The following is a 16622-nucleotide window of genomic DNA, read 5'->3' on the forward strand; positions in this document are numbered from 1 at the left end:
TGCCTGCACAATTAAGTGCAAATCATTCAGCCTGAAATTCAGGACCTCATGGTCCCCAACCTGCCTGTTATCTTACAAGATTCTTCTCACCTCACTTCTGCAGCCAAGCCAGTCTACCTGCTATTTCTGGAATATTCCATGCTATGCTTCCCTTCTCCACTCGTTTGTCCCCTCTGCTTGAACTGCCCCTGCCCCCACTGGTTTCTGCCAGCCTAGAAACCCCACGTGCCTTTCTCTGAAGCCTTCCCTGGCCCCGAGGCTGTGGTCTTTCAGCCCCATCACCTTGGCTTGTACCTTTCTCGTTGCGTGGTCCTTAGGCTGCCTTGGGTGTGGGCATTGGTTTAACTGTCTGATCTCCCACCTGACAGGCAGAGCCCAGCAGATACAGGGCTGAGTGAACGAGTGTGCCCAGGCTCAAAGGCCCCCAGCAACCCTGAGACAAGCTGAGAGAGCCTTTGCCTACTCAGACAAAGAAGGCAGAAATGGGAGGTGAGCAGGAAAGGAGAGAAGGAACTAAAATGTAGGTAAGATTTGATGGAGAAGCTAGTGAAGGAAGGGGAGAGAGAACTCCCAACCATATTTTTCCCAGACAGGCGGACTGTCAAAGACACAAGGTTAGGCCCCTCTTCTTCCCCAGAAGAAGGTCTCTCTTCTCTCATGAGCATCTTAGGCCTGGTTTCTAACTAGAATACCTCTTGCTGCGGCTGGAGCTCATTTCCTCTGGCTCCATCCTCTGGATTCAGGTCACTATTTGAGTACTCATTTAGCATGGCTCAGAGTGGCTTTCCTTACCCCTCACCCAAGGGGCAGGAGGCTGGCCCCTGGCCTGGGGGCTTGTGCTCTACTTGAGGAGGTCAGGGACCCCTAGAGCCACACAGAGACTGCCTGGGGGCCACGCGAAGTCATGGAGGTTGTGCCAGCCAGTCACCCCTCAGCCTGTCTTCAGGGCTAAACTTCATCACAAACAAGTCTGTACATATGGGGCCGCACCCCTGCAGCACTGGGAGTCTCAGGCCCCTGTGTCCCCACTTCGGCCCCGGCCAAGTGAAGCCATGTGAGGCAGACCTGCAGCCTCTGCCATCAGGCTCCCACCCTTCGCTGGAGGAGCTGCACTCAGAGAGAGAGCACCCTCCCTCTGCCTCTCTCCAGCTCCTGCCCAAGGCAGCAAGGCAGCCAGCGGGCTGTCCCTCCCTAGTCTGCTGCCCCAAGGGAGGGGTGGTGCTTTTCCAGCGGGAAAGCCTGGACACAATCTGAGCCCACCACCCTCTCTGCAGGGATGCACACGTGGTCTCCTCCTGGAATGTCCTGCCCTGGCCTCCACACCACAGCTCCTCTTTCAGGTCGGGATCCCCATAGATGCTCGAGGCTGGGAATGAGGCTGCAGATTGGGCTCAGATCTCCCTTCAGTGACAATAGTTCCCATTCTGGGATTGTTGTGAGGATTGAAAGAGCTCATGCTTGCAAAGTCTTAGCACAGTGCCTGGCAGTAAGCTTTCAATTAGTGTAGCTACTGCTGTTCTTCCCTTAAGAGCTGCCTTGGCTGAAACCTGCCCCAGGCAGCCTTTCCAGATTGCCCCAGGCTCAGTCAAGGGCTCCTCCTCAATGCTCCTAGCATCCCTTCAGCAGGCCTCCTGAGTCCACTTGTGCAGACGTGTCGTGGTTTCTTTGGGGGTCTGTGTGCCCACCAGAATCTTGTGCCTAGAGTGTAAGTGCCTTGAGTGCGGGGAGCAGAGCCCATTATTTTGCTGAATAAATGATTTCCTGAGTGACAGGTGGGTAACTGTGAGAGACAGACTGTGAGAATAGGATTAAGCCTGCCAGCCCTGACTTGTCCAGGGCCTGTCCGAAAAGAGCTGGAAGCCTGCTGCAAGGCCTACGCAAGGGAGAAGAGGAACCCCATCCCCTGTTGTATGGTCTAACGCAGTGATTCTCAAAACGAGGTCCCAGGTCCAGCAGTGTCGGCATCACCCAAGAATTTATTCGAGACGCAAATTCTCAGGTTCCACCCCAGACGTAGTGCATCAGACACTCTGGGGTGGGGCCCAACCATCTGTGGTGTAACAAGCCCTCCAGGTGATGCTGACGTACCAAAGTTTGAGAACCACTGCTCTAATGTTTCAAAGTAACTCAGATTCACGGCAGGGGGTCTCTCTCTCTCTGTTCTGTTCTGCCGAAGGCTTCCAAGAAGGCTGTCAGGCTAGGCCCCCAGCGTATGGCTCCTGCTAGACCCACATCCTGACCTTGAAACCCTTAGGCCGACAGGACAGGTGCAATGGAGGACACTCTCCCCACGGACCTCCCCTTTCCCAGGTGGCTCTAGGCCAGACGGGGTGCTGCTCCAACCTAGCCTGAAGCTAGTGCCTCTCCACAGCCACTGGCCTGCATCCTCTGGAGGCCAGCCTCTACAGCAGGGGCCCCAGGGCAGGCTTCTGGAATGTTAGGGCTGAGCGAGACCCTAGAGATAGATCATTGGCTGTATACACATATGCCCGCAAACACACCAAAACACACATACACACATACATAAACGCACACACATAACTACACATATATGAACACATAAACACGCATGCACCCCAAAACGCACACAAGCACCCAAAATTCAAATTACAGTCATAAACACTTTCCCAAGCACATCCAAATACCCCCCAAAACATACACAGATACACACACATTCAAAACCCATTGATACACACACCTCAAAATACACAAACACAAATGCGTAGACCTATTGTATTCATTTCCTAGGGCAGCTGTAACAAATTACCATAAACAGGGTGACTTAACAGACATCTGTTCTCTCGTAGTTCTGGAGGCTGTAAGTCCAAAATCTAGCTGTTGGAAGGGCCACGCTCCCTCTGCAGGCTCTAGGGAAGAATCCTTCCTTGCCTCTTCCAGCTTCTGGTGGTTGCTGACAACCCTGGGTGTTCCTTTGCTTGTCTCTTCCTCTGTCTTCACATGGTTTTCTTCTCTGTGTGTCTCCATGTAGCCTTATTGTAAGGACACCAGTCACTGAATTTAGGGCCCACCCTAATCTAGTATGGCTTCATTTTAACTATCTCTGCAGAGATCCTATTTTTAAATAAGGGTGTATTCTTTCTCTTTAGTTGAGGTATAATTTTTTTTAATAAATTTATTTATTTTATTTGTTTATTTTTGGCTGTGTTGGGTCTTCGTTGCTGCGTGCGGGCTCTCTCTAGTTGTGGCGAGCGGGGGCTACTCTTCATTGCAGTGCGCAGGCTTCTTGTTATGGTGGCTTCTCTTGTTGCAGAGCACAGGCTCTAGGTGCACGGGCTTCAGTATTTGTCTCACCGCGGGCTTCAGTAGTTGTGGCTCACGTACTCTAGAGCGCAGGCTCAGTAGTTGTGGCGCACGGGCTTAGTTGCTCCATGGCATGTGGGATCTTCCCGGACCAGGGCTCAAACCCGTGTCCCCTGCATTGGCAGGCGGATTCTTAACCACTGAGCCACCAGGGAAGTCCCAGTTGTTGAGGTATAATTGATAACATTATATGAGTTTCGGATATACTACATAATGATTGGATATTTGCTTATATTGCAAAATGATCACCACAGTAAGTCCAGTTAGCCTCCGGTTAACATCCATCACCATATACACTTACATAAAAAAGGTCATATTCTGTGGTTCCAGGTGGACATGAACTTTGGAGGGACACTATTCAACCCAGTAGGTCCACACATCCCGAACACACAGGTACAGAGACAGACCCACACAGATACACACACACACCCCTTGCAGATGAGAACTCTGAGTCCCTTGATGTCAGAGCTGCCGGTTCCTCCTCCCCGAGCCGAGCACAAAGTTCACACCCTATTGTAGTACCTGTCACGTGGTGCTTTTCATCTTTGTTTTGCTTTTTTTGGTTTGGTTTGGTTCGATGTGAACTTAGTACAAAATTCAAAAATTAAAATGAAAATATCATGAAAAGAAAGCCTTCCTCTCCCTGCCTCGGCCTCCACCCCCCAGGTGGTATTCCTCTCCCAGGAGACAACCACTGTCCAGAGTTCCTTGAGTCTCCTTCTGGAGAAAGTCCAGACGCAGGCAGGTGCATGGGAGGTGGCACCTGCATCTTGCTTTCCTCACTGAACAGAGCACCTGTTCCTCTTTGTTCCGATTGTGTGCTCTCGCCTGACTGTGAGCTCACCGAGGGCAGGTCCGTCTGCTATGTGTCTTTCCTCCCCACTTCCTAGTCCAGTGCCGGGCACAGAGCAGGTGTTCAGTTAAGGCTGGCTCTGTCTGCACACCAGCGAATCATCAACAGCTGGTTGGTCTGCATGGACTAGGGCTCAGCCTCCCGGCTGCAGAGCCTTGGGTCTCTCTGTCTCCCCCAGCATGTGGCACCACCCACCAGAGCCCATGTGGCAGCAGACACAGCTGGGGTAGGACAGCACCCAGTAGCGTCCTGCGTATTTGCTTCTGCTGCAGGCGCCTTCATCCGGCTCTAACTGGGGCTGACTCTGGGATGGACTGGGGCCTCTGCTGTGGCTGCATCTCCCCTGCCCTCCTCTCTCAGTCCACTCAGGACTCCTGCAGAGGAATCCATCAGGGAAGAGGCTGAAGAGAGAACGACACTGCTGGCATCTTAGGCTGGGGGATGGGGTCTTGCTGCAGACAAGCCTTTTGCCCAGTCTCCGCTAGCTGAAGGCTTAGTCTGGACTTGTTACCACGGAGACGGGAATTACGGCAATAACTCAGGTTGAATGGAAGCCTGCAGCTTCACAAGGCTGTGGTGGGCATGTATTTTTTTCCACAACCCTCAGATATGAGATGACGTGCCACTTTTTTTCCCCTAAATCGCTAGAAATGGACGCCTCAGTCCGAGATTTCACCATGCCCTCAATCCACTGAGGGAGCAGAACGCAGGGGGAGAGGGAGCTGGGCAGGAGACCTGTGAGACTGGAAGCCAGGGAAATGTTAGCCAGCAGCAACCTTTGCTCATCTGGGGAAGGAGGGGCTTAGGTTAGAGGATTTGTAAGAGCCTCTCCAGCCAAAACACTCTTGAGTTTGAGATCCTGGGGCCAAATGAGACCCGCCCTAGCCCCACTGCCAATCTGTTCCTTTCTTCAACAAATATTTGTAAAGCACTATGCTCTACCCAGCACAGCAGAGAAAATAATGAGCAAATAAAGCCCTGGGCTGTGTCATCAAGGAGCTTGCCATCCACTGGGGGAGTCAGCCATTTGCTGTGTCATCCCATAAATAAAATCAGAGGTACTAGGTGCTCACCAGGAAATAACACTTCACTGTATTGAGGCATGGCTATGTGCTAGGCACTGTTCTGAGTGTTTTCACGTGAATTGGTTCATGGACTCCTCACATCCACCCAGTAAGGTAGATGCTATTAACATTCTCATTTTACAAATAAGGAAACTGAGGTCCGGGAGGTTAAGACACTCACCTCAAGATATGAAGCTAGTAAACAGCAGAGGCAGGATTTGGACCCAAGGAGTCTAGCTCTCCCTAGGGACCCACATCTAAATGCCCCCTATGTCTGTCTCCCAGGATGGAATGTGTAGGCTTGACCTGGTCTGGAGTTCTTCCCTAAGGAAGCAAAAATTGAGCTGAGATCAACTAGTGGGAGAACGAGTTAACTCATGGGAAGGGGAACATTCCAGGTAGGAGGACGAGCATATGCAAAGGCCCTGTGGCAAGAGGGAAGGTGGCATGCTGCAGGCATTGAGGGACAGGCAGAGGGACCAGAGGATGGAAATGAGGGGAGAGTTGGGTGAGATGAAGCTAGAGCCATAGGCAGGCCTTGTTGGCCAAGTTAAGGAGAGCTACAGAGAGCCCTTCCAGCAGAGTCCATCATGACCGCAGGACAACTTAGGCTCCCCTGATCCTGGAAGGGTCCCTAGACACTCCAGATTGGGCTCAGCTCCCCTCACGGTGAGTCCTGCCCCTGTGGCAGCCCTTTTTACACACTGTATATTATAATTGCCTCTTAGCCAAGCAAGGCCTTTGTCACGTCCCTTCTAGAATGAGGTTGGCAAAGCGAGAGACACATCTCATTCTCTTTAGCACCTACTACCCTTAGAGAACTCAAGAAAGGATACGTGAGGCCTCTAAGAGTCGAGGGGAGGATGAAATTGCTGAGACCCAGGGTGCCTGGAGGAAGCGGAGCTGAGCTGGCTCGACGGTGGAGCATCCTGTTGTGGGGAGGCTCACGAGGCCTTTGCACAAAGCGGAAGAACGGAGGGAGCAGAGGAAGCCAAGGCCTGTGAGGGACAGGGGTCTGTCCACCTGCTGGAGCTGAGGCTTCTTAGAGGCCTTTCCACAAAGCGGAAGAACGGAGGGAGCAGAGGAAGCCAAGGCCTGTGAGGGACAGGGGTCTGTCCACCTGCTGGAGCTGAGGCTTCTTAGAGGCCTTTCCACAGAGCAGAAGAACGGAGGGAGCAGAGGAAGCCAAGGCCTGTGAGGGACAGGGGTCTGTCCACCTGCTGGAGCTGAGGCTTCTTAGAGGCCTTTGCACAGAGCGGAAGAACGGAGGGAGCAGAGGAAGCCAAGGCCTTTGAGGGACAGGGGTCTACCCATCTGCTGGAGCTGAGGCTTCTTAGAGGGAGACGGGGGAGTTAACACTGGAGGAGTCCCTGGGGCCAAGGGGGCCTCCCCCTGGAGCAGGCCAGGAGTCAAGAGCTCAGATGTCAGAAGGAGCAGTGAGCTATGGAAAAGCTCAGGCGCTGGCTTCAGACCCCCACCTCCATCTGCTTTACCACTGCTGGCTGTGTGACCCTGGGCAGGCTCCTCACCCTCTCTGGGCCTCAGCATCCTCATTGGTAAGATGGGGACAGTCATCACTCCTGCCCCCACAAGGCTGTTGGGGGTCAGGTGGGATGATGGCTGTAAACACATTTCATAACCTGGAAGGGAGTGTGCACCAGAGCCTGTCAGGCACCTCAGAGAGAGTCCAGAGGTCAGGCCCAGCCCAAGAGGCTCCTCTTTCTCTTTTGTTCCCTTCCCCACGGGAATCTAGGTTCAGACCACCCCCCAAGTGGTCCCCATCTTCCACTGATTGATTGGGGTGGGCTGGGGAAGAAGGAAGGGGCAGAGCAGGGGGCAGGCAGGCTGGCCCCCGCCTGCCCAGGTGAGAACTGTGCTGGGGAGCCACGGAGCCCCCTCCCTGATCACTGCACCTGGGTCTTCACGCTGCGGTCAGCACCGCAGCTGCCAGAGGAGCTACTGAGCTGTCTTGGCTTCCAGGCTGACCCCCAGGGGCCTGGCGGCTACCTTGGCCCACGTGGTGCAAGGTCAAGCCTTGACCTTCCTGCACCTGGCCAAGCCAGGCCCTGTGCTTGGAGGGAGGAGAAGGTGGCCTCAGATTCAGGCCTTGAATCTTCTTTCTGAGCAGGCAGCCTGCACAGGAACCCCTGGACCACTTATCACCCCAAGGGCCAGGCCCCTGCACCCCGCACTACCCCCTCGACCCCCCTGACAAGCTTGAGTGGTAGCTGGTCAAAATGTGGGCACTTGAGGGGGGAAGAAGAAGGATTTGATGCCGAAGGATGAAGGGAAGCTGATTGTAGGTAGGCTTAGAAATATCAAGCCTGCCTTTTAAAATACGATTTTTTCTAATTATAAATAATAATTCATGCTCATATTCAATAGTTTTTCAAATTCAGAAAAATTTTTTAAAGACCAGTGAAAGAACATAGTCTCACCACCCAGGGATAGCTGGTCTTTTTTCCTACAGGCATTATTTTGGTTTTTTATTCTCCCCCCATCCCCCGCCTTTCGTTTAGAATTGAAATCATCTAGTTTAACATCATTATATCCTGCTGTTTTTACTTCCTACTTTGTCTTTATGGCACAAGTAGGCAGTTGCCCCTCCATCTCCCAGTGTCCCCCTGTCACTGCCCAGCTCCCAGGGGCTGGTGTCGAACACATCCCTACCACTGCCTCGCCCCTGCCCCCAGCCCCATTTGGACATGATCATGGCTGCTCACCGACTTGGGGGCCATAGGCAAAAGGCATGAGCCCTGGGTTGGGGTGCAGGGTCTGGAGGGCAAGGGAAGGAACCTTCCCAGCAAGAAGAGGGCCTCCTATGGAGGTCCCAGAGGTAAGACGGGTGAGGGGGAAGCTGGCGCACTCAGCCTCCAGCCTGGGTCCAAATGGCTACCATCTCCCCTGGCTGTGCTGCAGCTCTCTCTGCCCACCTCAGCCTTTCCTCCCTGTTAGTGGAGAGTCCCTTGGATGTAGTACAGGTGTGAGGGGGGGAGGCTGTCTTCCTGTACCCCAGGAATACAGCCCTCCTGGAATGGGCAAAGCAGCTCTCTCCCCAGTTGTGCCTTCAGAGGTCACATGATGTAGTAGAACCAGACCCTTAGATTGCAATCCTGCCTCTGTCTCTCTCCAGCTGTGTAGCTTTAGGCCCATTACTTGACCTCTCTGAGCATCAGTTTCTCTACCTGTAAAATGGGGATATACTGATGATACCTACCTTTTAGGCTGCTACCTCTTTTTTGTTTTTTTTTGTGGTACGCGGGCCTCTCACTGCCGTGGCCTCTCCGGTTGTGGAGCACAGGCTCCGGACGCGCAGGCTTAGCGGCCATGGCTCACGGGCCCAGCCGCTCCGCTGCATGTGGGATCTCTCCGGACCAGGGCACGAACCCGTGTCCCCTGCATCGGCAGGCGGACTCTCAACCACTGTGCCACCAGGGAAGCCCTAGGCTGCTACCTCTTAGCTTGCTCGTGAGGTGTGAGTGATGGTCAGTGGGATAAACATACGAAGGCACCAGTGCCATGCCTGGCCCTTCACAAACATCTGTGTCGTCTCCTTCCCCTTCTTCTGAGGATTTGTCATGAGCTGTGTCCACTCGGGCCTGGAGTTCGTTTCCAGAATTCTCTGTCATCTTTTTCTTTTCTCCATTTAGCTTCTGTATTTAGCCTGGGGGTTTTATTCCTGTTTGCTGGGATGTTTGCTAGTGTTCTCTGCCTTGGGGGTGGCGCACAGCAAAATGATTAGGAGGGGGCTGGGTGGGTGGATGTCCTGGGCTCAGGTCCCACTGCTCACGGGCTGCCTGAACTAGGCTAGTCACTTAACCTCTCTGTGCCCAAGATGGGATAATAATAGTACCTATCTGTTGTTAGTACAGGAAGCAAAAACCACTTTTAAGAACTTTAAGCAAATGGAATTTAAACCAGAGAATTACATGCTCATAAAATCACCAGAAGAGTTAGAACCTGAGTCTTTAAAACAGAACAGAACTGACCCACTAGACAAACTGCTCCTCAGCCACAGCCAGGATGGGACTACTGGAGCCATGAATTCACATCCTCTCACCTGCAAGCCAGGACCAGGGAGCCTCTGCAGCCTGCACCACAGTTTCTTCTTGCCCTCCCTTCCCCGGGAGCCAAAGACTGGGCATTGATCTGCTGCAGACAGCTCCTTCCCCTCCTCAACATTGCTTGTCAGCTCAGCACAGCAAGAACAGCAAGAAGATGGCCTCCGCCCCACTGCTGCCTTATAAATCTACCTCCAGTGCATCTAGCCGACTGAACCTGATCTGTATTCAGAACCTCAGCTGCAAGGGGGTGTTGTAAATGTAGTTTTCAGCTTCCCAGCTTCTGCAATAGAGGAAGGCGCACTAGAAAGAGGTGGGGCTGGATGCCGAAGGCCATCGACCGTATCCAACAGGCAATCCGATAGGTTTGTTAACCCAGATGATGCATCAAGAGACTTGGCACAGTGCCTGGCACATAGAACTCATTCAATAGCTGTTACCTGGCCTTCTTGTTATTGGGCCAGGGGTATCAGCAAGCACTGCCCACAGAGCCCCGGCAGAGAGAAGCAGCAGCGGAAATGAGTTGCTCTGTGTGGTGCTGTCCGTGGTGCTGAGTGCCTTTCTGATTTTAGCTGGAGTGATGGCAAAATGGAACACCAACCCGCTCACCCCGTGCTGGGGCTGGCCACAAGGGTGATTGAGGGGATCATTTAGGGGCTATCCTCAATCCTAGGAAGGGGATAGCAGAGGCAGCCACCCATATTTGGGGTACTTATAGTTTATAAAAATGTCTCCACTTACTATCTCCTTTAAGCAATCTTCATAACACCCTGGTATAGGCAGGATGGACATAATTATGTCCATTATATAAAAGAGAAAACTGAGCAGCAAGAGGTTGAGTAACAGTTAGCAAATAATAGAGCCAGATCCACACCCGATCTCCTGACCCCAAATCGTACGTTCCCTTTCCTCTGTGCTGTGACATGAGGCGCAAGACTTGTTAACCAACTATGTGTTGTGGAGAGGTGAAAATGAGTGACTCAGGTACTCTCTGCACAGTATGCAAGCATTTGCAAGTCACCCACATTTTATTTCCTGCCCCAAATGTGGCCCTGGATAAAGACCCGTCTATTTCATTGAGCCCCATAAATGTTGGTCATGGTGGGGGAACCGCAATGACATAGGCCCTGCCATCAAGAATCCCACAGAGGGCTTCCCTGGTGGCGCAGTGGTTGAGAGTCCGCCTGCCGATGCAGGGGACACGGGTTCGTGCCCCGGTCCGGGAAGATCCCACATGCCGCGGAGCGGCTGGGCCCGTGAGCCATGGCCGCTGAGCCTGCGCGTCCGGAGCCTGCGCTCCGCAACGGGAGAGGCCACAACAGTGAGAGGCCTGCGTACCGCAAAAAAAAATCCAAAGAAACCCACAGATTTGTCAGGGAACTGGCCACTCTTGTGCACGGAAAACCAGGAGAAGTGTGCCAGGTGGTGGTAGCAAAGGCCGGCTGCAAAAAGAGGGTGGGGACAAGGTACAGACCGGGCTGCTCACTGGAGGAAGGCTTTGAGCTGGACCCAGGGACTGTAAGGCTGCTGAGACCAAGCCTCCAGCCAAGGCCAGGAAGAAGTGGCTCAAGCTCAGTCAGGGCAGGAAGAGCAGTCCTGATAGATATGGGGACAGGACAGACGGCAGGCATGGTGCGCCGTGAAGAAGTGGCCAGGCCATTGATCTCTGACATAGGGAGAAATGCAAGAGTTTGGGGATTCAAGTGAAGAGGTGGTGTGGGCCTCTCTAGATTTCCAGCCAACTTTCCACAGACTCAAAATGAGCTGGAGGGCTTCCCTGGTGGCACAGTGGTTGAGAGTCCGCCTGCCGAGGCAGGGGACATGGGTTTGTGCCCCGGTCCGGGAAGATCCCACATGCTGCGGAGCGGCTGGGCCCGTGAGCCATGGCTGCTGAGCCTGCGCGTCCGGAGCCTGTGCTCCGCAACGGGAGAGGCCACAACAGTGAGAGGCCTGTGTACCGCAAAAAAGGAAAAAAAAAAAAAAGCTGGGAAGGGGAGGGGAGCTCTCCGGAGAGAGGAATATAAGGACCGGTCTCATGAACTGCCCCACAGTGGCACGATTTAAGGGGCACTGAGCTTCCATCCTTTATCCCCAAATCTCCTCATCCTCTCTGCTTATTTAGGGGGTGTCAGAAAACCTTTTGGATCTTCAAGAACTCCTTATCTAGATGCAAATAACCCTAGAAATCTTAAGCTGGTGTTTCTCTTTCTTGGCTGTGTATAAGAATTGAGTGGAGATCCTCATGCCTAAAGTCTGGAGTGGGGCGTGAGTATCTGGATGTACTAAACACCTTCCAGGTAATTCCAGTGTCCCCGACTCCAGGCTGAGGATCACAGGTCCAAGCCCAAGAGTGCTGAATGGGGAACCAGAAAACCCAAGTTCTGATCCCAAATCTACCACTTTTCCCAGCCTTCTGCAGATCTCTTTGCCTGCTGGTGACCCAGTTTCTTCATGTGTAAAGTTGGGCAAACCATTCTGTGAAGATATGAGGAGACCCGAGAGCAGTTTAGAGCAAGGAAGGGCTTACTGACACTTGGGGAAGAGTCATGGCCAGCTTGCATGGCGGGTGGGGAAAGACATTAACCAGAACCTCACGGCGGTTACACCCGCTTCCCTCCTCCCTGTCCTCAAAGCCACTGCCCCCTAGTGGTGAGAGCGAACCTGAGCCCCTGAGCTTTTGTCCTGGAAAGCATCGGGGTGGGAGCAGATCTGAGAGCAGAGGGTATGCAAAGGGGATTTAAGGAAAGACCCAGAGAGGAAAGGGAGATGGGAGGGGTGCCCATGGCCAGGAACGCTATTTTTTTAAGGTCCAGAACCATGGGAAATAATCTTTCTTGTTGTTAACAAGAGGTGGTGAATTATTGAAGAGACTGAGAAGGCCAGATGGCAGGGGGTGCAGGGCAGGTGCTATAGCTTTGTGTACTCTGTGGGGGGGAGACCTGGGGGGGAATCAGGGTGACTTCCCGCCCACAGCTGCTTCTCCTAGGACGTGGCTTGTGACTACAGAGATTTGCTTCTCCAAATCAAAATGTGGGCCCTGTGGACCAGTTCCTGAGAGCTCATGGGGATGGTGGAGCAGAGTCGGCTCTGGCCAGTGCCGGGAATGCAGGCCGTGTGGCTGTAGGCTGTGTCTCTGGGACACCTGGAATCCTGGCTCCAGCCTGGACCTCGGAAGCCTCCTACAAAAACCCCAGCCCAGAGAAGGGAAGGCACCTGCCCAAGGTCACACAGGTGGCCTAGAGCCCAGCTCTCCTGGGATCCCTCAGTCCACAGTACCCTCCACTGCACCACCCTGAGAGGCTGGGAAAGGTTCTATCCCTGGACTAGGGCTTGAGCGAGGTCATCCCCTCCCTCTGACTCCTGCCCAGCAGTGCCAGCCCAGCAGAGGCCCAGAGGGTCTAGGAGGTGTCAGAGCAGAGGGTTATAAACTGCCCAGTTCAAGGCCCAGCTCTGCCACTTACCAGCACTGTGACTTTGGGCAAGTTATTTAACCTCTGTGAGCCTTAATTTTCTTTTTCATCTAGGGGAGATTCTAGTACCCTAGGGTACTTCTGAGGATTAAATGAGCTAGTACTTCAATAGGAAATATTTTCCTATAATAAATGCTCAATAAAGTGTTAGGGGTTAATAAGATTGGCCGCTTCTAGGGCTTCCTGGACCACCTAAACTCTGGGATTTGGACTTGGCCTTGAGATGGCCAAGTGGGGAGGAGAAGTGGGGAGCAAAGTGCTGGCCTGTCTAGTTAGGACGGCAGTAGCTGAAACCAGGCCAGATCTGGAAGCCTGGAAGTGAACGATGGACCAGAGGAGTAATAAGGGCAAAGCCAGTTCTTTCTGAAGCCTTTGCCCAGTTTCTGAGGGAAACTTTGGCCAGGCCTAGGACTGCTGAGCCTCCAGCTTGTGCCGCAGGAGACAGATGGGGCAGAAATGGGAGGGGAGGAAGGCCTCGCACTTCCTTATCAGATAAGATGTGCAACTGAAGGGACCTGAGAATCCTGACTCACCAATCACCCTTAACACCATCCCCCCTCCTTGGCCCGAAAAGCAAGGCTGACATTTGCTTTCCACATACAGGAAGGGCAGGAGCAGCCCAGCCACAGGCTGCAGGTTGAGGATATTGTAAGGTCCTTCCCATGCTCTGCATCTCTCCTTTTGCCTGTTCCAGAGAGAGTAGGGGGAAGGATGCTAGGAATGGTCCCGTCTGGGCCCCTCGCTACCGTCTCACAAAGAAGCTAATGGCAGTGATGACAGTGCTGGCTAATTTTGAACACATGTATTTCCAAGCACCATGTGAAGGGCTTTATGTGAATTATCTTACTTCATCTTCACAATAACCCTGAGAGGCAGTACTGTTGTTATCCCCACTTTCGAGATGTGGAAACTGAGGCTCAGAGAGGTAAAGTCACTGTCCATGCTCACACAGCTAGCAAGGGTGGATCTGGGACTTAAGCTCAGACACTCTGGGTCCAGAGAGCCTACTTTTCCCTGATGCTCTGAACAGCCTCCCTGTGCTCTGCTGTGAAATTCATGCCCAGGCAGGTTGGTGTCCCTGCTCTGTGTTCCTTTAGTACCCTCCAAATTTCGAGTTTTATTATTTCCAGGGCCGATACTCTGGTCTCCAGAAAGCTTTCTGTCATCTTCTTCACACACAAGAGCTAGTTCCACCTCCAGAAAGCTCTCCTTCCGGAAAGAAGAGAGAAGGAAGGTCAAGGCATGGTTTAGGGGTGAGGAGAAAAGGCTGGGTGCTGCTCTGTGTTTCCATGGCAACGCGGCAGCCTTCCTCATTACTGCTTCGTTTGCTGCTGAGAAACCTGAAGAGGGTGGTGAGGTGGAGGTGAGGCTCTCTCTTCTTTTCTTTCCTTTCCTTCCTCACCACCCCTTCAGGCTGGGCAGCCAGGTGAGCTGAAAGCCTGCACCTGACACAACCTTGCTGGCTGGATTCCACCGGACTCCAAGCTTAGAGGCTGGGACCTTGTAGCTGGAGTCCTCCTGGGCAGAATGGCAGCCTGGGCCAGGCCTCTCAACAGCATTCCCCTCCCCAGATCTCAAAGGCTGTGGACTCCCTAAAGAGGACCGCATGTTTGTACTTCCAGGGTCTCCACAGGGCCTGGCAAGAGTAGACACTCGATGGATTCTTATTGAATGAATGAATGAACAAATGAAAGAACAAACCAGCAATCCATCCTATACTAGAGCTACGAGTATTCATTTTCACCTTCCCAAACCTCCATGCCCTGTCTCCCTTCTGGGTCTTTGCCAGTACGGTTCCCTCTGCCCACGCTTCCCCGCTGCACTGTGCTGACTCTGACACCTCACGTCTCAGCTTGGAGGTCACGTGCCCACAGAAGGGTTCTGTGGCTGCTTGATGGTGGGCCCTCCCCATGGCCCCTGGGCTATGGGAGCGTGCTGGAGTACAGAGGCACGTGCCTTGTGTGCTTGCGTGTCTCCCCAGTGGGTCTGGGAGCCTCGTGCAGGTGGGAACCATGTCTGCCAGGCCCCTAGATCCTGACATGAGGCCTGGCCCATAGTAAGTGTGCAGCTCTTCTTTGTGAAAGGTCAGGAAGGATGGGGTGGTTCTTTTGGAATAAGAGAGAATGAGAGAGTGGGAGTTGATGAGTGAAAAGAACAGCATACAGAACCCAGACCTCCTTAGAGTCGGATGGAAGCCAGAGCTCTTCACAGCCCAGGACCCCTCCCCTGCCCTCATCATGGATAGTGTTAACCAAATAATAGCAACAGTCCCAAGTCCTTGTGGCTGTGCAGCAGCTCACCAAACTCTTTCACGTCCTTGGCCTGGTTCCAGTCCCCAGACAGCCTTGAAGAGAGGGCTTTATGAATTGTTTCTCTCTTTTTTTTTTTTTTTTTGCGGTGCGCGGGCCTCTCACTGTTGTGGCCTCTCCTGTTGCGGAGCACAGGCTCCGGACGCGCAGGCTCAGCGGCCACGGGCCCAGCCGCTCCGCGGCATGTGGGATCTTCCCGGACCGGGGCACGAACCCGTGTCCCCTGCATCGGCAGGCGGACTCCCAACCACTGCGCCACCAGGGAAGCCCCTGTTCCCCTCATTTTAAGGTGCTGGGCAACTGGATAGCCACATGCCCAAAGATGAACTTAGACCCTTACCTCACACCATATGCAAAAATTAACTCAAAATGGATCATCAACTTTACTGTAAGAGCTAAAACTATAAGGTTTTTAGAAACATTGAAGAAAATCTTTAAGACTTTGGGTTAGGCAGAGACTTCTTAGATACAATACCAAAAACATGGTCCATAAAAGAAAATTTGATAAATTGGACTGTCAAAATTTATAACTTCGGTTATAACTTTGGTTTCAAAAGACACCACGAAGAGAATGAAAAGATAAGCAAAAAAACTATTGGCAAAACACACACATGATCAAGGAAGAGCATTCCAAGCTTAAAGATGACGAAAGGGGCCCTGAGGGATGATGCCTCCAGCAAAGACAGTCTGGGTTCCTAAGTCTCGTGGACTCTCCACTGCATTTGTTCTTTTCCAGCAGCCCTGTAGCTGAGTGGGGCCTCCAGGCCTGACTGGGACTCTCCCTGGAGAACTGACTCAGGTAGGAAAAGTCTCTCCCAAGGCCTGCAGACTTACCAGATGCACCTTCCTCCTTTTTCTACCTGCTTCCGCAACAAGGGCTCCCCTGAGTGGCCACCAGCAGAACTGTAGGTTCCTGCCACAGCTGACCCAGAGCCTGGGATGGCTGAGATGCCTGTTCCATCTGCCAAGAGACCCCAGGAATGCCATCGCTGCTACTCTGACTCTCTGGCACATGGCTTACTGTTAAAATGTACTGTGTTCAACGTAAACTATTACACTTTTACGTTTGGCTAAACATGTCAGTGTAAATGCGTGGAAACCAGTGACCTGGGATAACTAAACAACATGTAAGTGTAAATGCGTGGAAACCAGTGACCTGGGATAATTAAACTGTGGGCAACCTAGGCAGAAAGAGAGGGGAGCAGAAAGTAGGGAAACTTAAGAAGGTAGGCAAGAGGCTCGCTGCTCCCGTCAGATGCTGATCCGGAGGCGGGTGTTGTCCTCCATCCTTTTTCCAGGACTAATCTCATTACACCCTTTTCCCCTATTTTTGTGAGTTAGCACAGGGAATCCAGACTCCCGGGCCACCTCTTGTCTCCTGTACTCCAGTCCGTTTACCTTTATTCCCTTCTCCATCCCCAGCACCCAACCATCCCTAGTACCTAGAACCATTCCAATGTGTCCCCTGGGACTCTGTGTCCACTTTTCACTTTACAGATATCTATGTGATACTTCCTGTGTTCCAGGCATTTTTCTCCATGACT

At 52.7% G+C, this 16622-nt stretch overlaps 1 protein-coding gene across 6 annotated transcripts in view; it reads left to right on the forward strand.

The window, feature by feature from the left end:
• TMEM63C (transmembrane protein 63C) overlaps positions 1-16622 on the forward strand; it is a 72091-nt gene that overhangs the window by 16605 nt on the left and 38864 nt on the right. For 4 of the 6 annotated variants that reach the window (XM_032621570.1, XM_032621571.1, XM_032621576.1 and 1 more), the window contains exon 3: positions 15815-15877. The exons of 1 other annotated variant lie outside the window; for it this stretch is intronic. The gene's annotated coding sequence lies outside the window, so the exon portion shown is untranslated. The remainder of the gene's footprint in view (positions 1-15814; positions 15878-16622) is intronic. One more of the 6 variants, XM_032621572.1, reaches the window with a different exon arrangement.

The sequence above is a fragment of the Phocoena sinus genome, chromosome 2 (assembly GCF_008692025.1).
Source record: "Phocoena sinus isolate mPhoSin1 chromosome 2, mPhoSin1.pri, whole genome shotgun sequence".
NCBI classification, from domain to species: Eukaryota; Metazoa; Chordata; class Mammalia; order Artiodactyla; family Phocoenidae; genus Phocoena; species Phocoena sinus.